At 40.9% G+C, this 27,317-nt stretch overlaps 1 long non-coding RNA gene and 1 pseudogene across 2 annotated transcripts in view; both read right to left on the reverse strand.

Moving 5' to 3' along the window:
* LOC146714311 (scavenger receptor cysteine-rich domain-containing protein DMBT1-like) overlaps window positions 1-27,317 on the reverse strand; it is a 62,164-nt pseudogene that overhangs the window by 5,951 nt on the left and 28,896 nt on the right. The window contains exons 16-18 of the transcript XR_014916506.1: window positions 23,812-24,126; window positions 23,129-23,443; window positions 16,389-16,703 (exon numbers count right to left, since the gene is read on the reverse strand). The product of XR_014916506.1 is annotated as a scavenger receptor cysteine-rich domain-containing protein DMBT1-like (transcript). The remainder of the gene's footprint in view (window positions 1-16,388; window positions 16,704-23,128; window positions 23,444-23,811; window positions 24,127-27,317) is intronic.
* LOC146714312 (uncharacterized) lies at window positions 25,643-26,813 on the reverse strand. Its single transcript, XR_014918792.1, has 2 exons — window positions 26,480-26,813; window positions 25,643-25,889 (listed from the first exon to the last, which is right to left on the reverse strand). It is a non-coding gene; the product is annotated as an uncharacterized LOC146714312 (long non-coding RNA).

Below are 27,317 nucleotides of genomic sequence, written 5' to 3' on the forward strand. Positions count from 1 at the left end.
TTTAAATCATGTCTTCCTTCCTCTTTTTGTTATCTTAAATGTACTGCACCTTGGTCAATAGTTGTTTTAAATGAGCTATATAAATAAATTTGACTTTAACTTAGACTACGTAAAAGAAAATTAATGCATTGTAATAATAATGTATTTAATTCTTTGACCTGGTCAGGTGGATTTAAATGAGAGTTCCTTCTTTGATCCATTTTGACTCACATTCCCATGTTGTGTCAGCCTACAAGCAGGTTCACAAGTTTGTTTGTATCTAAAGAACACATTTTTATCTGCAATAGTCTTTAAAGAGGTGCAGTTGAACTTGTAATAAACGACACAATGAGAAAATATTAAATAAAAATAAAACTTCTTTCTCACCTTTGCATAAAAGAATAGTTACCACAGAGAAACAGGAGACAAACAGTTGGAGAGCCATTTCTAACCACACCTGATTTAATTTGACTTATTAAATTCGAATAACCACATGCCAAGCTCCACCCACTGTCATATGCTGTGGGAGTGTCGGGTCGGGTGTGGTCCAGGTTCCTGTTGTCCGTCCCCTGGGGTGGAGTTGGCCTGCTCATCACCTGCTTCCAATTTCCAGGGCTCCATCTAGAGGGTTTTTAAGCCAGCACTGCCTGCCACTCCTCGCCAGTTCGTCCTGCTACCACCCGTGGTAAACTTGGCCTCCTCTGTGCTCGGACTCTGTGTGCCTGGATCGTGGGTTAATGTGTTCTCCGTCTCCTGTATTCTCCAGATTCATCACCCGTCGTACTCACCAGCAGCGCTGGTTCTGTTTCCGTCCCGTTGTACAGTCTGCCCAGAACCCTAGGACCACATCTTCTTCTCAGCCTGCCCTCCAGCCCATACTTCAACTTCCCTGGACACCTTGGAACCTGGACCAGCCTCCCCACACTCTCCACCATCCCTGGAACACTCCCACGGCAACCCCTTCCCCGCCTAATAGCCGGTGTTTTCAAGTAAGCACAAGACTCTCCTCTAGTACCACTCACCTCTGCCCTTTAATTGGTTCCCATTCAGTAAAACCCTTCTCCTGTGTTTGCAGAAGTTCCCGCCCGTGTTCTCCCTGTGTTCTACGTCCGTTTCTCCGCCCTCGGGCCTCCCTCAGCTCCTGCGAATGATTTCTGTTAGACCCAGTCTTGTTTAAGTTCCTTTTCCTTTCAATAAATTGTACATAGTACGAGCAATTGAGTCTGCTCTTGAGTCCACTGCATCCTTGTTTGTGACACCCACAGGCTGATGTGTGACCTTCCCATCACAAACAATATACCAAATCAAAGAACGTACCAGTCTTTGAGGACACTGACTTTTTAAATAAAAGCTCTCCATCAGGTAAAAAGCATCAGTAGAAAATTAAATTACTGTTTTTGATTACTGATTAACTAAATGACTCAAAAAGGAAAACTATGTGATTGGCTGTGCGTGGACATTGACAGTGGATATTGGAAATTGACACAGTGACATGCGGTGAATTTTCCCAGTACACACGCAAACACAGAGCTGAAAATAACAAGTGGTGGAAGCATTTTCAAACCATCCCCTTTAGAAAAGAAACAATAAAACACTATGAAAACACCTCAGCACGCGTAAAACTATTATTGGACTAATGTGCATAAAATATTAACAGCAAACATCAGCTGAATTAAAAAAGTTGAACATTGTGTAATATGGTTAACTGTCAGTATCTATAGGGTATTCAAATATAAGTGAAAAATGTAGGGGAAGTGTTGGCAGAACACAAAAACATACACCGTCTTTATATTTTTTTCTTGTTTGCAATTTGTCTCCCTGCAGCTATGTAAATATGTAAATACGCTAACAGAAAAGTGAGATGAGCCGTGTGGAAATAATAAAGGAGGATCCAATCGCAGGCAGTAGTGAAGGTGTGAAGGTGGTTTATTGAACACAAAAATAAGAATGGGCAAACGGCAAACGGAGAACTAAACTATACTGGGACAACTAAACTACTGAACCTGAACAAGAACACGAACCTGAACATGAAGGAAGACGGAAGATGGTATATGACGGTGACAGCAGGGAGAACACACGAAAGGAACATGGTAGATACACAGACGGACCAGCAACTACAAAGACAGAAGACACGACTTAAAAAAATGACACATGGAACTAGACCTATACTAAGCAGACACGACCGAAGAACAAATCCTTAAACAAGAACAAACAGACACAAAGAATTCTAATAACAATAATAATAATAGCACCCGAAAACACAACAATCATACAAAAATAAACCAAAACATCAGAACTCAAACTACTGGGTCGAACCGACCCAGAACCGTGACAAAATCACATTTTTAAACACATTCAATTTCCACCTATTACAAGGTTAATGTATAAGGGTTCATGGTTAATCACACAGTCATATCATGTGGTAAGTAAAATAATTAAAATTTACTTGCTCATTTGGAAATTAGGCCAACCCTGTCATGACTGGTGGGTGGTCCGAGCTGGATAGTGTAATGAAAAGTTCGATTCCCGCCCGGTATCCAATAAGGGTCCTGGCTTGACCCCCCCATGCTAAAAGCCGAACTCTGGAGCGGTGCGTCTACGTGTGCAGCTTGGACACAAGCATTTCACTACATGTTGTACACTGTATGACTGTGTATGTGTAACATATGTGTTAAATACTTTTGAATTTCACCCAAAACACATTTTTTTGGATTAAATATGTCATTTTGCATCTCAATCTCCTACCTGTGTGATCTGAGTCTGTGTGCGTTCGTGTGTGTGTGTGCGCTGCGTGGTGACGTAGGCGCGTGCATGTGTGCCCCGGTCACAGCTCCTTTCAGCATGGCCGGAGGTAAGTCACTGCCACGTTGCTCTCAGCTAATTAAAGTTTGTTCAGATCCCAAGCTGCCATGTGAATACAGCCGAACCGCCGCGTTTTTGTTTGTCATTAAGAGACTCATTCGGGATAAGTTTTGTGGAGGGCGGAGTTCGCTAATATACGCTTATAATGAGTTTTAGCCGAGAACGCAGCTGAAATGCTAGCATAAGTATAATGTTTGAACTATAAGTACCAGAATATTGGGTCCTGGTTATTGAATTGTATTTATCTGACTGTTTATTTGTTTTTGAATTATTTTGTTTATTGTTCTTATAAGTTGTTTTTGATGTTTTTTTAGTGACATATTATTTATTTTGTGCTTTTTGTTTTTGAGAGCTTAAGTTAATGTTTTAAAACAATTTGTTGTATTTTATTTATTATATTATTGTAGTGTTAATGAAGCTGCAGGCACAGCTCCTTTCAGCATGGCCGGAGGAGAGGTGTACTGGCAGTCGCGTGACACACACAGAACAGACACATATTTCTGTGTTGCAGATGTGCAGTAAAGAGCCAAAGACCCAGTACTGTCTCCTGCCTCTTACTTTCACGCCAGAACACAACGCATTGACGGGCGTAACACATGAACGGGTTACATATGTGACAATAAAGTTTGCTTGTTGCTGTTCAGTTTGAATTCTTGTTTATCATTAGTCTCTCCTTTTTTTTAATATATAGATTTGATTGTGATGTATTCTGTAGTATCAGTTCTTATTATACTTTGTTACTAGTTACCAGTTGTGTTTATAGAGTTTAATTAGCATTAACAGAGCTCCCCCCATCTCATCCTTCTGTCTTCCCCTCTGCTAAGTTCACTTATGTCCTGTCTGTCTCTTTTTCAGTGCGGTTGTTATTCATTCCCCGATTTACACGGGTAGACATTTGTTTCCTGTCTTTTGCATTTAATTTTACTTCTCCTTCTATCCCATTGTTGTTGTCTCCATGATTACTGTTTTTTGTATGAATAATGACGTCTTTCCCTCAGTCCTTGCCTTAGTATCCTGTTTATTTTCCTGTCTCGTCCTCTTTGCGTTCTTCAGGCTCTTTTGGGTAATTTCCATCTGTTCATACAGTTTGTTATTTTGCTTTTAGTAACTTGGCAACAGTCAAAAGCCTCTACATTTTCCACACAGTCTTTAATCCCTGCATATAGTGACAAATCGAGATATTCCTCAGAGGTGTATTTGTAAGCATATATCATGTACTTCATTATTTTTGCACCACTACTAGCAATAAAGTACCTTATAAAGTGGCTGATGTGTGTGTATAACTAAATATCAAATATGAGTTTTGCTGAATGCTTGTCTGGAAGTTTTTAACAGCTGCTTTTTAGTAAAAAACAAAACAAACAACAACCCTTAAGTTAACTCATTCACTGCCATTGACGTCTATAGCCGTCAATGGCAGTGAATGAGTCAATGGGTTTAACTCATTCACTGCCAATGGCTGGCAGTGAATGAGTTAAGCTAATAATGCTTAGAATTAATTCTTTTGTATTCCAGTTTATTTCACTCTCCCCCTGAACTGTCTTGCAAGTATACACCTCACTGGACTCATCATAACTGAGCATCGAGTTGTGTTAAACAAACACATCTCCTTGTTCTTAAAGAGTCCTTACCTTTAGCAACCATCATCCTTCAGTGCTGAGTTACGTCCTCTAACAGTTTGCATATTTTTTTCCTTTGTCTTTTACTCTCAACAGCAACATCCTGATTTAATTTCCCAATGCAAATCTCTGTGCTGTTCTGTGCAATGCAATTCTTAAGATTCTGCTACTTCTCAGTGTCAAGCTGACCCTACTGAATGGAAGACTTCATATTGTCTTACTCTGTCTCCATATAATCCTTCACATATAAAACCTGTTGCTGTACCAGTTTTGTTTTATGACACAATATTCTCACATATATAACTTGTTTATATAAATACCATTAACAAAAACATACAGACTGCTGTCATAGAAATACAGAGCTGTGTTTCATGGTGAAGGTGAATGTTTTACTCTGGAAATTACAATAAAGGAGATGAAAGAAGATGCCGCAGACGTGTGAACTTAGTTGTATAATGCAGTGAAGACGAGTCGGTGTCACAATGAGACTGGGCCATGTGAAATCACCATCATGTTTGACAGAGGGGAGCCGGGGGAAGGGGCCGGTATTCATATACAAGTTTCGACATGACTTGGAAGACCACGGAGTGTGTACTTCATAGAGCTCAGTGAAATTAAATATAAAAATAACCCATTTAAAATCCTGTCTCTCTTTTTTCCTGTAAGACAAAAAAATGCCCCCTTCCCTGCAACTGCTATAAAACCCCCCCGATGTAGTAGTATTTTCTTTTTATTTATTTTTTGCCAAGAATCAAGTATTTATTCTCAGTGTCTCGGTGATCTCTTATTTCTGCTGGTCACCTGTGCCTCAGTATTATTCCACAACTTAGACACTCACATTACTCACACTCTCATGAAACATACATATAGGGACTTGGGGGTGGGGACACTAAATGGCATCCAGGGGACGAAATGTTTATTCAGCCTCACCTCTGGTGCTGATGCCCACCTCTTAATTTTAAATCCATATAGACACTGAGGGTTTTCAGGAGGGGCCGTGCTGACACCTGCTGTTATCTGGGCTGTTGGCACCATGTTGGCACCTGGGAGTATAAAGTATGTATGGGGGAGTGTCAGTGTGTCTACTGCATTCATTTCTGTCTGCCAACAGACCCAGGGTCCAGTTCTGTCTGCTGAACTGTGCCCCCTGGGTCTGTTGGCTTCATGTCCTGGGGGGCAGGGCTTTGGCTTCCCACACTAGATGCATACATGGAGAAACCTTATGAATAAAAGCGTGCTCACACGGACAGGTATACAAACAGGTACACACAAACACGATCACTATCACTCACTATCTTGTATTATTAGTACCTAGTGCTATTCAGTAATGTTTATTATTTATTATTTACTGTTATTAATTCATATTTTGGTTGTTGCCTTGGTTTCTCTGCTGTGTTGTTTTCAGCAGTTGTTGAAGCTGATTTTCATTGTTTCTTCTCTCTCACACCATTATCCCCCATCAATAGCAAAACACACTTAGTTTAGTAGCATGGCACTCTTGTAGCAAAAAAGTGTTACATTTTGCTTCATGCTCTGAACGGTAGCACCACCTGGTGGCCAAATATAAAAACTCAAACTTTAAGGTGAGTAGTCCTAAATAAAATTAAATACTATTAAATGTGGGATCAAAAATGTCATTTTAAAGGTTTTTTATTTGGGCCTTTTTTGGCCTTTTGGTCATTTTAGGATAAAATGTGGCGGCTTCTCTGTAGCTTAGCCATTTGAAGCTAATTTCTGAAATTGAGACAAAAATTCTATTTAAAAAAAAAAAAAAAATTATCTGGTAAATATGAACTCTATTCATTCAGCACAGCCAAAATTCCATGAACATAAAAAATGGCATGACATGGAAATTTGTGCCACTCCGTAAGAGTGCCCTGCTGACCACCACTATAGCAGTCATAATTCCTACATTTAAAGTCCCTACGCTCACCTCCACATTCCCATCTTTCCTTTTTAACATACCTTCCCTCACTCACTTTATCTTTGGCCAACAGTAGAGGGTTTCCATCAGCACCCTTGTAGCTAACTGGAGGTGGTCTCTGTCAACCCTGGTCTTAACTGATCCAGTGTAAAAGTGTCCGTGATTATGATCCGCATATTTGATTTGTCCAAGATTTTACAGTGAGTGCTATTCTTAAAACTTCTCTGCCTTGTGGCCAGTGGCCATGGCGGGATTTTCTATGTGAAAAACAGTGATGAGTGAGATTGTACTTTTTGGTTAGGCTATTCTTTATGAACAGAGCTACTGAAGCTCTGAGATTACACACAGAAAGGCTAAGACAGACACAGTGAGTATTAGACAAAGGGCGACCAAGTAGAATGAATGGTTGCTCCATGGCCCTCCGCCGGGCAGCAGGAATGGACACAGGCCCCGGCCGGGTACAAGCCGCTCCCACCCGAGGAGTGGGGATGGGGATGAGGGATGAGCCAGGGATCAAACCACTAACCTTCCGATAAGTAGGTGACCAGGGGTCCGTTCTTCGTACCTCGCTAAGTAAGTTAGCTGGATTAGATTGTTGACGATTTCGCGTGATCTTGGATCGTTCGGTTCTCCGAAGCTCATCCGGGACTTGCTGTCATAGCAACAGATCCGTAAGCGTAAACCTGCTCGGGAGCAGGCTTACTTTATGTAAACAGGATTAGATCGCGGCCACTCAGGTATGTCCGCTTCATTTATACGAAAGCAACAGCGATATTTTAACCACTGTTTTACCATAAATAAATATTATCAATGTAACTAAAGATAATGCAGCACTTGATCCTTTTATTGATTTCATACAGATCATTTCCTAAAAAAAGGGAAATGTACTATTAATCATTCTATTTCATGTATTTGATTATTTCAGATGTAATTCATATTTTAGAGTTGTAATTGTAAATTACTTCGTGTAATCAAGATGAGAGACCACGGCCATAAAAGCGAAGGTGGATTTGGGAAGTCTGTCGCAGCCATGTCCTGTCCGTTTACGCGAGCAACCCATTGCGAAAGGTGCAAGATTGATAAGGAGAGTTTTCAGAATTCAGCGTATATTGCAGGATAGACAGGATCCTTTAGCTCAGCGCGACAGTGTGCTCATAGAGAGATATCGATTTTCCCGTGAGGGTATTATTTACTTAACCAACTTGTTGACGAGGGGGTGCAGGACCACCACCTGTCTTTTTTTGCTCTGCCCTTTTCTTGGTTGCTGTTATAAACAAACAGATTATTTCTGGGTCTCTTTTCAAGAGACTAAAAGCAATATAAGTGATAAATATTACCATTCTGTAGAATATTCTTATATTTCACTTTTACTTGTTCCCATGTTCTAGTGGGTCCTGTCGTGGCTCTAATGTGAAAGAGGATATAATGTAATATAATATAATAAATTTACCCTACCGCCTACTGGTGTTGGCCAGAGGGGCCGATGGCGTGATATGGCAGCCTGGCTTCTGTCAGTCTGTGATGATCCTGAAAGTGTGGTCTGACAGGAATATAGGCGCACATGTTCCTGTCCAGCCTGGGGGCAGTATGAAATATGCCCGTTGTCCACATAGCCAGGCCATTCCTTGCACCCAGTACTTGCCGTTAGAAGGTCCACTCGTGTTCACAGGGGCGCCCTCTCTGTGGCCTGCAGTTTGGACACAGTTTGTGGTGTTTCCAAGGGGTCTGTTACCTTTCTCTTGTTTGTAGCACATGGAGTGGTTCTTCCCTGGGAGTTGGTCCAGAAACACTGGGAAGTGGATGGATGTATTCCAGTTTGTCACATTGAAATCGATCCAGAAGAGTTGATCACATGTTCCATTACTAAGTCCAACAGCATGTGGGATTGTGTCGTTGGGGATGATTCGGCTGTGTTGGAATCCAATGCCAGCGAAGCTGGCTGCACACTTTGCTTGAGTGTTGTTCATATATTCACCATATAGTGTGGGGTGTGTCGATGTGCTGGGCATATGAGAACAGACATAACAGTCTGTATTTGCCAATTCCGCCTTGGTCCTGTCGTGGATATAACGGTACCAGGCATTGTTCACCCAAGGGTGGATGTGGTCTTGCGTCATGTCTATTAGGTGGGAGTTGTCGTGCGTCCATCTTTTCTGTCTGCCTCGTGGTTCAGCTGTTGTTGGCATCAGCTGGGGTCCTGTAAGGGTGAGCGTCGTAGTCAAGGTAACCAAGAGGGTCCACCTTCCCATGGTTGCACACAGGTCCGTCACACCGTGTCTGTCAAGTGTTCTCTATCTGTGAGGTGCCCACACTTGAAAAAGACCAGACTTTGAATTTCACTCAAATTTATTTTGACCAGCTAATTAGATAGCTGATAGGTAGGTAGATGGATAGATAGGTAGGTAGCAGCAGGTGAAAAACCTTTCAACACAAAAATAAAGAACATTTCATTAACCAGTAACCATTCAGATAAATTACATGCATTACACAGAAGACAGATGAAATAACAAAATATACACTTCAGTAAAGCCATTTACCATGTGGTTAACTGTGTTAATTTAACTGTGGTTCTTAAATACACACATATATACACAAACATACATACACACATATGCAAAATGTGTCTTCTTTGCATTTTACACTTTTTTATAAACAATTATATTTTAAAGTATACATTTTAGAGTTCGCAAACATTTTAATAGAGACTTTAACCAAGGATTTTCTTTTACAAAGAATTATTTTCCTTAAATCAAAACCAAACATTTATTCACTAATTTTACGATCCACCCAAGGATTTGGGGGGGGGGGGGTAACTATTTTTAATATTAATTAACATAAATATGTGGGAACACTAACTGCACAAACAATTTATTCAAACTTAAACATTCATTTTTGTCAATATAATTTTTTTAAACTTAAATGCAGCAACTATTTCCCTAAGCGTAAAACATTTGCACAACTGAGCTTCCATAGTTCCAAATATATATGCAGCAAATGTGAGCTCAAGAGCTTACCGATAGCCCGTCTTCCTCAAAGTCTTCCTCACATTGGAAAAGTGGATCGTACTTTGTTTGCTGTCCTCTCAGTATGTCTCACACAGGTCAAATGACTGCTGCATGCATTTTAAGGTCTACTAGGCACGCCCACCCTTGATTGCTCTAATGTGGCTCACCTGGCAGGGCGGCGCACACCAGGCCGCGCTTAGTTGTTGATTGCACACAAGGTCTAATCAGCAGCCATGCGCAAGCAGCAGCACTGAACAGGTAGTGGGTAGGAGGAGGAAGAGAGGAATAACAGCCACACCTACTAGGTCAGCGCGACAGTGTCACTTTGCCGCCCTAGAGTTGATCAGCGGCTGGAGGTTGAAGTGCGAGCAATTCCCTACGGGCGCCCAGTCAGCACTTCCCCCTCACCACTGAAGCAACCTAGTGAGGGTGAGACTTTCCCTTACTAGTTGATTTCTGTGAAGGAAGTGGAATCCTCTGGGACCTCAATTTTTTTGCAGTGGCTCTGATGTATCCAGGAGGGTCTCTCTGCTATTTTGCAGGCAGTTGGAGTGGTCAGAAGCACTTGGTATGGACCCTCCCACCATGGCAAGCTCCAATTTTCCTTTGGAGTACTCGGACAAGGATCCAATCACCTGGCTTCAATCTGCAAGAAATAGGTGAAAAAGAGTCTTGCGGCAGTGTATTGTTCAAAACGACTTCTCTGTTTGTCAACAATTGAGTCATCCAATCTGCCAGGGTGGTTTCACGGATTGATTTATCTAGTGGCTCGCTAATAACTGGCAATGGAAAAGGCCGCCCATGTATAATTTCAAATGGGGACAGTTTGTTATTTCCTTGTGTTGTTCTCATCCACATTCTGGCCAAGGGCTGCCAGTTTCTTCCATTGTTTTCCTGAGCCTTTGTTTTATAGTGCCATTTGTTCTCTCCACTAATCCTGCACTCTGTGGATGGTAGGCACAACGGTGTTTTAAACTGAAACCTAGTGCTTCAGATACTTTGCTGATCACATCATTTACAAAATGGGTTCCATTATCTGATCTCATCAGAGTAGGAATTCCATATGTTGGAATGAAATGGTTGCATAGACGCTTTGCAACTGAGATTGCGTCTGCTTTTTTCACTGGATAGATTTCCAGCCATTTTGAGAAAACATCTATAATTACTAGAGCGTATTTTTGAGCCCTGACACTCATTCAATTCAATGAAGTCCATGTGAATTGTATGAAATGGGTGAGGTGGTGTAGGAAACTGTCCTCTTTTTGGCCTTAAGTTACCTTGGGTATTGTGTTTTTGGCAGGTCATACATGTTCTCACATATTCTTTTGCTGAAGTTTCAAAATTAATAGTGTAAAATTGTCGGTTTATTATAAAGATCATTCCTCCCGTTTAAACATGGGCTAAGCCATGGCTCACTAGAGCGGCTGTTTTGTGCAATGATTTGGGAAGAATGGGTTTTCCTGCTACTTTCATTATGTCATCAGCGTCTAGTGCTGCTCCGTGTTTTAGCCATTGTTTTTGTTCTTTGGGTGGTGCTGCTTTTTGTTCGTCCTGCAGTACAGATAGTGGAATGGTGTGATTTTCATGAGTTGTTAACAAGACTGTGGTTGCTATAGCTGCTGTTTTTGCAGCTTTGTCAGCAAAATTGTTTCCCTTTGTAATTTCAGAGTCATCCTTCTGGTGTGCTTAACATTTGCAAATTGCTAAATGTCACATCACATAAGGAGTTTCCTCCCATGTAAACAGATGTGTGCCATGATAAAACCTTCCTCCACACACTAGAAATAAGAAACTAATTTCAACCCTCTGTTACATCTTATTCACTTATTTTATAATCCAGTCATTTTTCAAATCTAGTATCAATCAACGAATTTGCATATCAGCTTATAATGCGCTAAGCTGACAGGTCAACAGAAATGCACGTTCAAAATATTATCACAAAAGAGAATTTCCTCCATACAGTAAATTACTTGTGTTGCATCAGTCAAACAGAAAGCATCTCACAATTTATTGTTACCAACTAAATGTATTGTCTGATTATTGCTTGGTCATACCAGACTCTCTCTGTGTCTTTATTTTTTCTTCTCTGTTTTCACAAACATTTCACCTATTGTCCTGCAAGCTGGAGAGTTAAATGTCAGCAGTGGATAAATTCAGCATTTGATAACCAAACTCCAATGAGAGATACAGGCGCATGTATAGTGTGTGCTATAGTGTAAGCTGTTCTTCATTGCATGTATGTGTGTTAGTACGTGTGCATGCAGGGCCTCTGGGCCTCTCTCACCCAAAAGGGCATTTTCTTAACAGCTGCCTTTCTCTCACGTGTGTTAAGAAAGGTAAATGTGCTTGAGATTATTATGCTGTTATATATTACATTATACCTGTAATCAAAAGGAGTGAATCATGATACTGCTGTAGGCCACATCATACTTCTTGTGTAATCAGTATGTAGTTTTAGTTTGCATCATACTTCTGAGTTAAAAGAATGTGAAAATCATTAGATTTATTAGATAGGTTTGTATTATCCTATACTGCTGATTTACTGTGAGTGAGTTCCACTGTTTCATGACATTTCATACTGCTGAGTTATGAAGAGAATATTATGTTCAGAGAGTCAGGGCCTCTCTCTTTTTTTTTTTTTTTTTGTTTTTTTCATTGTAGAGACAACAGAGCACATTGCACGGGAGCAGAAAAACAGGGAGCCAAGGTCATAACTCAGGCTCACTGACAGAAAGAATGTGAATGCTTAGTTTTGTGGCTGTGGCGCATTTTGTATAGCTTCTGTTCCTTTGTTTAGTAGCTTTTTGCCTTCACCTGAGAGGGTGTGCCCTAAGTATGTGACTTCATAATTAGAGTTTATTTAAAGATACCTTGTGGCCTTAACTCAGCCAAGTGACGTAACACAGCCATAGTATTTTGCTTACACCCTTCCTCTGTGTGGCCAGTCACTAAAATGTCATCTACGTAGAGTAGAAAACTGTCTCTGCTGCTGGCAAGAGGCAGGACATCATTGATTTCTTTAAAGCTTCAGCATAGAGAGTGGGGATTTGCTACTACTGGTAGCATCATTTCAGTGATTTCATTTATTGCTCGCAGATCATGCACTAGTCGGTATTTAGCAGTATTAGCTTTCTTCACCACTTAAACAAAACATCACTCTTTGTTTTATTATTATTATTATTTTAAATTCTCCTTTCTCAAAAACAGAAAATGAAATCGTAGTTGTTCTTGGCTGAGAAATACAAAACCTCGTTCTTTCTTTTTTTCCCTTCAAGACAAGAAACTAAGTTTTAACTTTTCTGCCTTATCACCTAAAGCAAAGCAGACAACCCAGCTCTCAGCTGGCTCTGAACTTATCATCATCAAGGTCGCATGATGAGAGCTACTTCAGAAGTCACAGTACTCCTCACTCAAGCAACACGTCAAAAAACAAAAAAACAAAACTCAGCACACTACACAGAGAACAACAGCCAAGACACAACTGAAGATGCTGTTCTTCTTTGTTCTCCTTAAATTTTAGCATAAACTTCATCTGCATTAGTAAATCATATGCCGAATAATTATGTGTCACTGTGATCTACAAGTATGGTCAGAAATTTATTTATTTTTCAAAACAACAAAACAAAACAAGTCGCTGATAGCATGAATGCTTTACACACATGTGTCAGGATGCTGCCAAAGGCAAATCAGAAGTGTGAGGGGAAAAAAACTGAGCTCACAGACAGCTGCATGTTTGAACCCTCATGCAGCTCCTGCTGTAAAAAAAAACAACAACCCATAGTACTTGCTCATCAGCTTACAGTGACCACATATTTAATTCAGCTTCTCAATTTTGTAGCTTTAGCTGTTGTATACAGGGTATAGCTTATTAGTTGTTAGTATAGGTGTGCTCTATATTTCAGCAATGTCTCATCTAGGATGACAGGTTTTCAAGCAGGTCAAGTGCCTCTTATGCACTTAATTAGTTTAGATATTTTCTTTATTTTCTTCATCTCATATATCATTGTACTGAATTTGAGCAAACCTTGAGCTTGATGCAGACTACTTCTAACAATTATCCACCTCACATCATAACTGACTAAGGTGCCTCTTCATATTAATATTATGTCATCATTAATGTTACATATAGTATATTACAATATTTTATTTATATTTTATTTTGTATCCACCAAGGGCTGCGGGTGATCTGCAGTTTCACCCCCTCCCAAGGTGGAGACATTTTCCTTTTCACACACTTTCCTTGGCTGAACAATGACACAACCTTAATATACCTTATGCATCTCTCTATTTCATTTAATATGTGTTTGTGTGAATCATGTATTTTCTTTCATTCTATGCATTCTGGGCATGGTCTTCATCCCAACTATGTGTCATTGTTAATACCAGTTTACAGGTTGTTATCCTTGCTATTATTAGCTTGAATACATTACAGTTAAGTTCTAATTCAATTTAGCCTTTTGTTTATTTTACTTTATTCCTCTTGTATTTATATGTATTCAGTCAGGTCTGTTTCCAGCCCTTGTTAAACTTCTACTTTGATCTCAAATTTTTTACTTAGTGAGGGATTATTATGTTCTTCCTATATATTGACCAAGATGGCGGCGCGTGAACAACGCGAGGCTCAGTGTCTCTCCAGAATCTGCTATTTAGTGGGTTTTTTTATCTACTTTTAACCGGATTATTCATCCAGAATTGCTGTGCGTTGCTGATTTATGCACTGAAGCTGGCACATTCCCTGAGCTTTTCCAGCAAGATGGTGCACCACCACATTATGGGTGCCAGGTCCGAGCATTCCTAGATGAAAAGTTTCCTGGAAAGTGGATTGGTCGTCGTGGCCCAGTTGAATGGCCCCCAAGGTCTCCCGATCTGACCCCCTTAGACTTTTATCTTTGGGGTCATCTGAAGGCAATTGTCTATGGTTTGAAGATACGAGATGTGCAGCACCTGAAACTACGGATACTGGATGCCTGTGCTGGCATTTCTCCTGCGGTGTTGCTATCAGTGTGCGAAGAGTGGGAGAAGAGGGTTGCATTGACAATCCAACATGTGTCCAACAAGTACATTGAACACATGTTATAAGTGGTTAGAAACTTGTAAATAACTCATGAAAGAATAAAGTTACGTTGAAACCAAGCACACCATTGTTTTTCTTGTGACATTACCAATAAGTTTGATGTGTCACATGGCCCTCTTCCTATTGGAAAAACAAAAGTTGTATCCAAGATGGCCGACTTCTAAATGGCCACCATGGTCACCACCCATCTTGAGGAGTTTGCCCCCTCACATATACTAATGTGCCACAAACAGGACTTTAATATCACCAACCATTCCCATGTTATTACGGTGTATCCATATAAATGGCCCACCCTGTAGTTTAAACTTAATTTCTAACTTTGGGAGAGATAAAGAAAAAATCTCTGAGGACAAGAAAGGTTGGGTATGGTATATTTCCATATGGTTTGTGTTCCATTATGCAAACCACATGGAAATATAATTTCCTTCCTTTAAGGTCACTTTCCTTTATCTCAATTCAAAGCAGATGCTAAGTTTCAGATTTGAAAGTAATATTTTTCTGCTGGCACCAACAGAACTCGTCTTCTTTGGAAATGCATCACAGAAATAAGTCATCAAACGCATTAAAGTAAAGTTTGGAGTCAAAGAGATTATGTGTCATGTACTGTGTGCGGGAGGCAGAAATAGTGGACCCAAAGTGCAGACTCCAGGAGACGAAAAAGTGCACTCAAACAGCTTTATTGCTGGATACCAAAATAATTAAATTGAAAATATAAATAAACTATGCAGGCAGGCTGACAGACAGAACACACAGTGTAGAATGAGGGATGGAGCAACAACGAGCAGGGGAAGACGCAGACACTAGATACAAAAGGTGAACAGGACCAAGAGGAAAAAGCTGGGAGATATGCCTGACACTGATTACACAAACGAGATGGGGAGCCTTCAAAACTGAAGGCACTGACATAAGACACAGACTTTCAAAGTAAAACAGGAAACTCAACACAAATGCAGAGACACAGGCTTTACACTGAGACCTGACGGAACTGGAACAGAGGGTGTACAGAACCAAACCCTAACAATTAGCAAATCTTAACAGAATACATAACCAAAATAAACAAGAACATAAGTCAATATTAATAAACACAAAACAGTGAATGATCAGACTCAGGACCATGGCATTATGTTTGTTTTACAACTAAATGTAACACAACAGAAAGCAAGCAAACACAGATATCATGTGAAAAGTAAAGATTAAATCAATCACATCACTTTTACAGGCTGTAAGCTGCCTTCATCCAGCTATTGAAACAAACAGTGTGAACTATGGAGTACACGTCTCTGTCACGTTTTTGATATCTTTCTTTTCTGGAAGTTTCCACCAGCTCACTTTTAGGTCACCATTCGTACCTCCCAGCTCATTTTTGACCTGCACAACAGAAAAAAGAAAATTTAATGATTACACCACAAATTATAGACTGTTATTGTTACATTTTAAATGAAATTTGACATGAAAGAGACTCAAGACGCTAATGCTAATAAAGCAATTTTTTGGAATTTCTCATTATCCAAGACTTTTTTTTAAAACAGCTCGAAGGTTTTGTTATTAAAATATAAGTATAGTCGTTTCACTAAGATTTTGGGATCACACAAATTACCAAATTCATGATGGACTCCATCACAGCCGGGTCTTTCATGTCCACAGAAGAGTTGACAGCAGCCAGATTCACTTTCACCAAGAACTTCCTCCATGGAGCTGGTAAGATTATTAATTTATTAATTAGTAATGCAACCCTTTCATTTCTCTGGACTGCCATAGGAGTATACTAGCTTTTGATAAGCTCAAACACAAAGCATTCACCTTCTGTTCATATTTGTTTTAACTCATTTGCGCTTTACATTTGAACACTGGTTTCAGTAGTTGTAAAAATAAGTTTTATTTGCTGTATTTGAAATCTTGTGAATGACCAAAAATATATATCTTACCTGAACAGATGACACCAGCGTCCTCAGAATGTTTACAGTTGTGTGCTCCAAATCCACTGAACTGACACCCAGTTAGAAAGTTTTCATTTCCTGAACAGGTCACTTCATCAAGCCAAATCTGTCCGGTTCCTTGACCAAAATAAGCAAACTGGGGAGCCTGTAATGCCGGTCCACATTTTAACTCTCTGCAAACCACCTCAGCATCATTTAAGTCCCAGCCATCATCACAGACTGTTCCCCAGATGTTATTGTGATAAACTTCAACTCTGCCAGAGCATTGAGTTGATTCAGGCCCAGCTAATCTGATGGGTGAACCTGAAAATGCAGAAAAGGAGTTAAGAACAAAAAAAATATTGTAATGGCAATTAATAGTTAAAATGGAGAAGTTTTCCATAATTAAAATACAGTTTGTAGTTCTATATTTACATTAAATCCTTTTGTTTAAAGTTATTGTATTTCATATTAAATAAAATATTTTAAGAAAGCCTATTAAATTTAACATTCAGATGCTCAAACACTGTTAATCTTTGATCTCTTTATTTGCATGATATTGCTGTAAGCATCACTGTACTGCCACTATAAGACATTTCACTTTGTATACATATGAGGCTTCATATAAATTGTCACTAAACTACAGAGAAATATTTGTTATTTTACACTGTGGTTGAATAGCAAATTATAACACACTTAATTCCTGTTGTCAACATTTAATTCTGTTAACAGAAAGCAATGTCAATACTCTTGATAACAAAACTTGAAATTTGTGTTCTAGTCCTGGGTTTTATGTTTGTGTTCTAGTTTGTCTCATTTTGTCTTATATGATTGGGTTTTCTTAGTTTTAGGTAAGCCTATTCCTGGGAGCAGGACCCTCAAGCTCCCAGGCCTCTGGTAGAGGACCCGAGCTTGAAGAATTGACCGCCCACAGGGGCGAGTGGGGAATTTTTATATATATATATATATATATATATGGTAGAGGACCCGAGCTTGAAGGATTGACCGCCAGCAGGGGCGAGTGGGGAATTTATATATATATATATATATATATATATATATAGGCCTGGGAGCTTGAGGGTCCTGCGCAGTATCTTAGCTGTTCCCAGGACTGCGCTCTTCTGGACAGAGATCTCAGATGTTGTTCCCGGGATCTGCTGGAGCCACTCGCCTAGTTTGGGAGTCACCACACCTAGTGCTCTGATTACCACTGGGACAACCGTTACTTTCACCCTCCAAATTTTCTCGAGCTCTTCTCTGAGCCCTTGTTATTTCTGGAGCTGCTCGTGTTCCTTCTTTCTGATGTTGTTGTCATTGGGAACCGCTACATCTATCACTATGCCCGTCTTCTGTTTTCTACCACCACTATGTCCAGTTGGTTAGCCGCCACCATTTTGTCCGTCTGTATCTGGAAGTCCCACAGGATCTTAGCTCGCTCATTCTCCACCACCCTACCACGTCTCCCACGTCTCCCATTTTGACCTCAGGACTTCCAGTCCATACTCGGCACAGATGTTCCTGTACACTGTGCCGGCCACTTGGTTATGGCGTTCCATGTATGCCCTGCCTGCTGGCATCTTACACCCTGCTGATATGTGCTGGATTGTCTCAGGGGCATCTTTACACAGCCTGCACCTGGGCTCTTGCCTGATGTGATAGACTCTCTATGGATCTTGTGCTCAGAGCATGTTCAGAGGTGCGGTGACACCCAAACTAGGCAAGTGACTCCAGCAGATCCCGTTAACAACATCGGAGATCTCTGTCCAGAAAAGCGCAGTCCTAGGAACAGCTAAGATACAGGACCCTCAAGCTCCCAGGCCTCTGGTAGAGTACCCGAGCTTGAAGGATAGACCGCCCGTTACGGTATTTGTTACTATACCACACTTGTCTTGTTTTCCCTATGTAGTTTCAGTTGTTTACCATGGTGTTTGTCATTTCCCTAATTACCATAACTCTATGTGCATTTAAACCCTTAGTTTGAATAAGGTCTTTGTCACATATAGCACGTATTTGGATGTATTTTTTCTACCACCCATTGGACTTCTGTTACACCAACATGGTAGGTTTGTATTTTGTGCATTAACTCCACTCCATCTCATGAGTCTCCAATTGGGTCTAGATACCTACACATGACCGAATGACGCAATCAGTGCCACGACAATAACTTGGTCTTAAACACCAAAAAGACCAAGGAGATCATTGTAGATTTCCGGAAGAAGGGTCATAACAACCATCTGCCTCTCTTCATTGGCAGTGAGGCGGTGGAGAGGGTGAGCAGTTTTAAATTCTTGGGGGTAACTGTGACCGAGGACCTGTCCTGGGGCAACCATATCACCTCAGTTGCACGGAAGGCCCAACAGCGCCTCTACTACCTGAGGAGACTGCGGAGCGCACACATTCCCAGATCTCTGATGTTGAACTTCTACAACTGTGCCATCAGCAGCGTTCTGATGTATGGATTTCTAGTGTGGTTCCCCAGCTGCACCAAGGCCAATCAGCAAGCACTCCAGCGGGTGGTGAAAGAAGCTGGCAGAATTATTGGAACAAGTCTGCCAGAGATCAGTAATATCTTCCCCACTCGCTGTCTGAGGAGGGTGCACAGTATCCTGCGGGACCAACATCACCCTGCGCGCCACCTTTTCCATCTGCTGCCCTCAGGGAGAAGGTACAGGTTTATACAGGCCAGAACATCCAGACTGGCCAACAGCCTGTATCCACAGGCTGTGAGGCTCCTGAACTCTCTGCCCCCCTCTCACGGACAATAACCATATCCAACTTCTTAATAGCAATGAACTGGTCTGCATTGGTGCATCATATCTTTATTCTCTTTCCCCCTCCTGCCCCCCCCCCCCCCTCTTTCTTAAATAGATAACTATCATATCTGACATCATATCTCATGTCATGTTTCTCAGGTCTTTGTCTGAATTTCTTATGAACATTACTTGTCATGTTCTTATGTTGTTGCTAAGGATTGGCTTATTGTACTGGAGTCACACTGGGTTAAATATTTACACTTGGGTTTTAAGGGGTATTTATTATTTTCTTCATTATTTTATTTACGGTTTGTATGGAAGCCCCAAACGCAATTTCATTGTTCTCTGACAATGACAATAAATACTTAAAGTTCAATGTACTCAGCTACACTGTTATCCAGCATTGCTTGTGGATGAGGAGCTGAGTGAGGATCTCTTAAGTTCTCTTCCAGGATTCATAATTCTAAGAACATAAATATTTTATCAGTCTCTCTGCCATGAGGGCAATTATCTGTAATAAACCTCAGCTACTTCTGTTCCCAACAATCCTGGACATTCTTTATTTAATAACAACATGAAGACACAGCTAACAGACTGAAACCTGAGCATCCTCTTTTTTTTGGCCTTTATTATCATCACCTGGACAGCCCTCTGAAAGATGAAGCAAGGCTCCTCTGATGGACTCACAACTGCAAGCCAGGCGTTGCAATCATCTTTGACCAGCTGCCTTACTTCTAGAGCCAGTAGACTTTGCTTGTCCTGTTGAGCACTCCCAGTCAGATGGGATTGCATGCCCTGTGCTGAAGTCCTAAACTCCCTGAGCCTGAGGGTCCTGAGCTGCCTGAAGGTATCTATAACTCTATCGTTGTGTTAGTGTCACATGGTCAGGGAAACAGAACACGGAGCACCAGAAGGTCCCAAAACAAAACATGGGTCCAAAACTAAAAAAAAAAAATACTGGAGCCCAAGAAAACAGTCCCAAAACCAGTTCAGGGGACCAGCCCAGAGGCCAACAGCACAAGAGTTCAAAACATGCATGCAAAAAGATCTTTTGTTAAAAGGGTTGGCGTAATAAGCAAATGCTTCAGCCAATACCTTTTGATTAGCCTTGTCTCATGCTTTCTTGCTTTGTGGTAGATCTTTGTTCTGTCTTCACTGAGATATTTGAATGCTAATCAATAAAATAAAAATAAAAAAAAACCCAAAAAAACCAAAAAATACAGTTCAGTTCAGGAGGCTGACTGTGTGAAAAGCAGCGATAGTGACACCATTAAAGGAAATCCGGAGGCCGACAATGCAGAAGGCAGTGGCAGCGACAGAGCAGTCCGGAGGCTGGCCACGCGGCAGGTAGTGGTGACAGAGGTGACCTCGTTCAGGGGGCCGCCCTCGACAGCGATAATGTCCAGCTAGAGGCCTGGAAAGTGGCCGGCAAAGGCGAGGTCGTCCAGGCCGAGTCGCATTTGATGGCAAGACAGAGGCTGGACCAGGCGAGGATGGTGCTGGACCAGGTGAGGATGTGGAAGCCATAGGTGATGGAGCTGCAGGCGACGGCATGGAAATCGTAGATGATGGAATTGCAGGCAACGGCGTGGAAGCCGTAGATGATGGAGCTGCAGGCGGCGGTGATGGCTGGATGGGCCCCTTGGACCTTCCAGCGAAGACAGACACAGGACCAGCAGGCGCCGAGACTCCTAGCAGAGACGGATCAGAACCAGCAGGTTCGGGACCTCTGGCAGACACAAAGGTAACTGGAGCTGCACAGGGTCCTGGCTCAGCCCAGGAAGCACTGACATGGTGCAGTTCCTAGGGGCCTGCTTAACCTTCAGGGGGCCAGAATCAGCTGGGGACTGAGACCTAGCCTCTGGGGAGACCCTGGAGTGAATAACTGCACCTAAAGCAGCTAAGTTATGAGAAACACCCTGGTTGGGAATTAGATTTTCTCCCTGCATAGAGATGATGGATGGCTGAGTGGCTCACAGAACCGAAGACTGAGCTACAGGTAGCGGGGACACTGGAGTCTGAGCTACAGGTATCGGGGACAATGGAGACTGAGCTAGTGGCTGCTGAGCAGGTGACACTGGAGACTGAGCTAGTGGCTGCTGAGCAGGTGACACTGGAGACTGAGCTAGTGGCTGCTGAGCAGGTGACACTGGAGACTGAGCTGACGGTTGCTGGGCCGCTAATTGAGCGGACTCGGTGGAACTTTTAAATGACTCGGGCAATGCTGGCTTTTCAGTCTCTAGGGAACGCAGCCTCTGGGAGGCCCTGAATTCCTGCAACATTACCACTTAATGTCTTTGAATGAGTGTCAGTAGTCCAAGAAATGACACATTCAGGTGCACACTGAACAGTCTCTTGAGGTGGCAGCTTGGAAAATAAAACAGTCTTAGTATCATTAGAGCTGGGGTTGTTTGGTGAAAGCCACAGCTTTAGCAGACTCTGGGATAGCTGATACGGGATTAACAGGGTCAGAGAGAGTTAATCCAGGCTCAGAAGAAGCAGAAGAAACACAGCCCTTTGTTTTCCCAGAAGTCTTAAAAATACCAACCTGGGAGAGGTTAGTTACTACGAAGGCAGGTAAGCTACGCGTATTAGGTCTCATCAACACACCCCGAACAACCCCAGAAGAAAAAGTCCTGAAGTTCAAACCAGTAATATTGTCCTTTTTACTCACCACAGTCGGCTGCTCTGATATCCCGAGGTCCGACTGTGGTGAGGGGCGTTGACGGCGTGAGTGTCATTTCCCTTTCAAAGGCTCAGCCGACGGGCCGGGCAGAACAACCTCCGTCGGGCCAGGCAGCGAAGCATTAGTTGCTGGGTGGGTGGTAGCAGCCAGGGGGTGAAGGCGAAGCTCATTCAGAATGAAATTCTGTGCGAGCAGGTGAAGTGAGCTGAAACCAATCGCTGTAGCTGGTTAGCCACAGCTTGCCGAAGTTCTTTCCCCTCATGTTCCAGCCACAAATTAATCAATTTGTCCACAGAGTACACAATATCCTCACAGAGCTCCTTGAGCGAGTCAAATGCTGCTGGGTCCATTGATGGCTGGTTCGTACTGTCACGGCCAGCGGGGCAAGCCGTTTGTAAATTATTAAAGGACCCAAAATGCAAGCACTTCTTCTGATGAGAGTGAGCTTTATTGAAGTGGATGGCAAACAACGAAAAAAGGGCGAGGCTGGCGAGAACAGAACTGACAAACCTAAACTAGCAAAACTAACTTGAAACCAGAACAGAGATGCAGGGAGATAACGCAGACTAGAGAACAAAACACCATATAACGCAGACGAACCAGCAACTGCAGTCAGAGGCAGACAAAAGGCTTAAATACACAGAAGGATAACGAAGGAATGAGACACAGAAGGAGGGCACAGCTGGGAGTAATTAGACAGTAATTAGACAGGACGGGACAGGGGAAACGAAACGAAAACACGCTGAACACACTGACATCAGACACGGACCTTCAAAGTAAAACACAAAACACACACACGCAAAGACACAGACTCAGAGACGCGGGCTTAACACAGAGACCTGACGACACTAGAAGGGATATACAGGCAGGGATGACACAAAACAGAAGGAGCACTGAATAAACACTGGGAAACCAAAACACAAATAGTCATAAATCATAATAAAATCCAAAGTAAAAGTACAAAAACCAAAAACACAGGACCGTGACAGTTAGCCTCTGGTCAAAGCTCTTGTGGTGCCTTTTCACCTCCATGTTTTTCATTTGGCTTTTAGGTCCCACCATCCTGATCTCCTCCACACGACCTGAAGCTGGATTTGCATGCCCTGCCAGTGTTTTAACTCATTTGCCTTTGAAGACTATGACGACTATACAAATAATTGTGAAAACAAGAAATTATTTTTTACAGTATTTGGCATTCTGTGGATATATCTCACCTAAACAGATGACACCAGTGTTGTGATAGTGCCCATAGTTGTTTGAACAGTATTACTTAAAATAGGATTAGGGTTAGTATCTAAACGTTTTCTCACCTGAACAAATGACACCAGCATCCTCACCATGTATACAGTTGTGTGATCCAAATGCACTGTGCTGACACTGAGTTAGAGAACTTTCACTTCCTGAACAGACCACGTCATCAAGCCAAATTTGTCCAGTTCCTTGACCAAAGTAAGCTGATCGAGGAGCTTGTAGTGCCGACCCACAGTTTAATTCTCTGCAAACCACCTCAGCATCATTTAAGTCCCAGCCATCATCACAGACTGTTCCCCAGATGTTATTGTGATAAACTTCAACTCTTCCAGAGCACCGAGTTGATCCAGACCCACCTAATCGGATGGGCACACCTGAAAACTCCCCCCAAAAAACAGAAAAGATAGGAACATAAAGGACTTGTAATGTTCATCTATAGTTGTATGTAAATATAAAGTACAAACTGACTGATCAGATGTGATTTTGCATAAAATCATGTGTATTTACGAGATATAAACCTTGAAAATTTTACACATATTGTGTGTCCTCCTGGTCTCAGGTTACCTTATCTGTTTTAACTCAATTGCCTTTTATATATTTCTAGTATTTGGCATGCCTTGGATGAGAAAAATATATCTTAACAGAACAGATGACGCCAGCATTATTATTGTGCCCACAGTTATGTGTGACACAACTCATGTATGTCACACAAGAGGATAATGACCTAAAAACGTTTTCTCACCTGAACAAATGACACCAGCATCCTCGTGATGTCCACAGTTGTGTGATCCAAATGCACTGTGCTGACACTGAGTTAGAGAGCTTTCACTTCCTGAACAGACCACGTCATCAAGCCAAATTTGTCCAGTTCCTTGACCAAAGTAAGCCATCCGAGGAGCTTGTAGTGCCGACCCACAGTTTATCTGTCTGCAAACCACCTCAGCATCATTTAAGTCCCAGCCATCATCACAGACTGTTCCCCAGATGTTATTGTGATAAACTTCAACTCTTCCAGAGCATCGAGTCGATCCAGACCCAGCCAATAAAATGGGCACACCTGCAAACAAAAAACAGAAAAGATATGTTGTGAATATAAGATTCAGAAGTTGTAATATTGTAAATTGTAACTGTAAATTTTAAAGTGGTAGGATGGCTCCGTTAACAGTGAAGTTTAAAAAAGAAAAGGTTAACAGATGGAAATTAAACTAATTCCAAAGTCAATAGAAACTGCTTAAATTTCCTAGTATTAGTTAGCTTTCGCCAGTTCTAAAAGAAAACAATGTGTTTGTGTTGTGCAGGCAGACCCTATACAGATCAGAGCTTTGGCTCAGGCTTAGTTGTCCCAATCCCATCTCCCAATACCCACACTCCTGACACTGAACCAGCACCTCTGTTAGTTGAAGAACAAAGTTCATTCTTTTATGTCAAGCAATGTGTCTAATTGCAGGGAGGCCCCTTGGGATTTTTTTCCTACAGACTTTTTATTTATTTTGCAATAAAATGCATTTGTCACACAACAGGCAGGTCGGCCAGTGAGGAATGTCAGTCCATGACAGCATTATAAAATTAAATAAAATCTGAGTTCCACTTAGGTCTCATGACATAGATACTTTTCAATTGGCTACACTTTATTCGGTAACTGAGTTAAGTTATATTTGCCAGTACCTTAATAATTTAAATAAAACAATTTTGATCAGTAAAACATAATTTTAAACCATTTTATAGATGAGATTTAAAATTTATATCCATCCAAAAAGTTAATGGCTATTTAATTTATATTTGTATTTGATGTAAAGGCACCAATCATTGTAAAAAACAGACAAACAAAAAAAATCTAATAATATTATCATGAAAAATATTAAAATGTAACAAATTGCACATTTCTCAGTCTTGCATAAATTAAAAAAAATCTATTCATCTAAGCAGAACATTGGTCGATGTCTGCACAGAGTTATAATTCTAGGGCTGGCAGTGTTTGCAACATTAAAGTGGTGGGGCCCAAAGTGATATTTCTTTTTCACAGTTCCCAAATCCATGGTGTTACTCCTGCAAGGAACTGTACACTACTGATCGAAGGTTTTGGAAGAAATTTTTTTAACACATCAATTCTTCTTCTTGTCCAATGAATAGCCTGAAATGGTACAAAAGTAGGTAGGCACCCCCAACCAAATTGGGTACCACAGCATTCTGCAGAGCCATGCAGCATCCTCTGGTATGTGCCTAGCTGCTTAGGGGTTCATCCTACACAGCAAATCCAGCATGTCCAAATTAACACTGTCGGATTTGATTTCAACACTATTAAAGTGTCTATATGGGTCCACACCAGAGAGTGTTAATTTAACTCTTTTTGGAGAGTTGGTACGTTAACTCTGATTTAGTGTTAAACACCAAATCTGTCTGGAGTTGATAATTTAACACTTGGTGTTAAGAGTTTATATATTAACTCTCAAAGAGTATTTTAGTTTAACTACGTAAGAGTTATCTTCTAATTCATTCTAAAAAGCGGGAATTTTACTGTTCTGAACTTCTAGAAATTTCTTTTGGAAATAAACATTTACTAAAAAGATGCAATGGTTTTTGAAAAACATTTATTCTGAACTGTGCACCACAATTTCAAAACATTTTCTGAAAGATGTAACAGTGTACATGTTCTCACTTTCATTAGAATTTTGTTTATCAAAAGGTCTGACATGGTAAATGCAAATAACAGCATTCTCATCACTTATTTCTTCAATACAATATGCATGTCCTTCATTCATCCCTTTGTGGAACTTCAACGCACTTCTGCTCTCCCCCATATTCCATCTTCACAAGCATATCCTGTGTGGAGATTGAATAAAAATTAGTTGACACTAATTAACGGCACAAATAATCCAGTAAACAATTGCAGCACAGTAAAAAAAAAAAAGGAATCCTCTTTGAGCCATTACTTGTGTAAAGTATTTTCCCAAAAGACAAGGACACAGGCAACAGGTAATACTGAACTAAATGTAAAACCTCAACTTTTTTCATTTTTACCTAAACCGTGTGCACAAAACTCTGGAGGGATCTATGCTACCGTGGAATCCAGTCAGGACGTCTGCTACTGCTGTTTGCTCGTGTTTTTTTATTTTTTTATGGGCGATCGTTTTCAGGCTTCAAGTAGCACCATTATACCAACATTTCACATTCTAGACATTGTTTTAGGTGTATTTGACCAAAAGTTTGACTGAAAATTCACATGCAAGCTTTTTTTCAAGGCTGTGGTATTTGCCCGCAAACAATACCTTTCAGCTAGCTAAAACAGAATATTATGCTATCAGCGAGCAACATGGCTAATGCCTTTCACACAGCTTTGTCTCAACTCCAAAGAGCCACAGAAGTAAAAGCTCATAATAATAATTGAAACAATCTTTGAAAAAATGACTTACCAAGCATGGCAAACAACTCAAATATGTAGAGCAAAATGTTCTGAAACGGCTTCACTTCAGCTTCAATTGGAGCCGTGCTGGGGGCGGAGTCTGTGAATTTACTCTGTTGGTGTCATAGCCCCTGTAGGAGTTCAGAGTTAAGAGGTCAAGAGTTAATGTTTCCATTGTAACACCTCCAGATTTGAAATAGAAACACTCATTTTTAACACTCGATTTTAACTACTATCATTTTACACCTCAGAGTTACATTAAAAGAATGTGACTCTGCTTAGAGTAAAATTAACTCTACTTTTGCAAGGAGACTATTAACACCAAAAAATTTAACACTTTTGAATTTGCTGTGTACAGAAAGATAATAACCCAAAATATAAGATGAAGCTATGCCAGAACTACCTCGTGAAAAAAGAACAAGTTAATAAGCTTCAAAACATGGATAAGAGCCCACTGAGCTGATTTTGATGACCTGGACATAAGAGTGAAAACAAAGCACCCTACAAGTGCCACACATTTATGGGAACTTCTGCAACAGAGTTGGGAAGAACTTTCTGAGGAACATTTGGTTTGCATTTTAGAAAGAATGCCATGGGTGTGTTCAGCTGTTATATCTGCCAAAGGTAGGTACTTTGATGAGTCAATAGAATACATTTAAAAAAAACTTTAGTGGTTTATTAAGTCTATTCTTTCATTTCAGCGTATGAAATGAAACAACAGAAAAAGGTATCTTGGAAAGAAAAGCATCTGGACAGAAGCCCAGATGCTTTTCGTTTTAAATCGTTTTACATTTTTTCATTGGTATTTTGTTGTTTGATTCTTTATGTTATTTCAGTGTAAATGGATA

Source organism: Copadichromis virginalis, linkage group LG3, assembly GCF_057382275.1.
Source record: "Copadichromis virginalis isolate Kocher_CV1m ecotype Utaka linkage group LG3, C_Virginalis_male_GT1.1, whole genome shotgun sequence".
In the NCBI taxonomy this organism is placed as follows: domain Eukaryota; kingdom Metazoa; phylum Chordata; class Actinopteri; order Cichliformes; family Cichlidae; genus Copadichromis; species Copadichromis virginalis.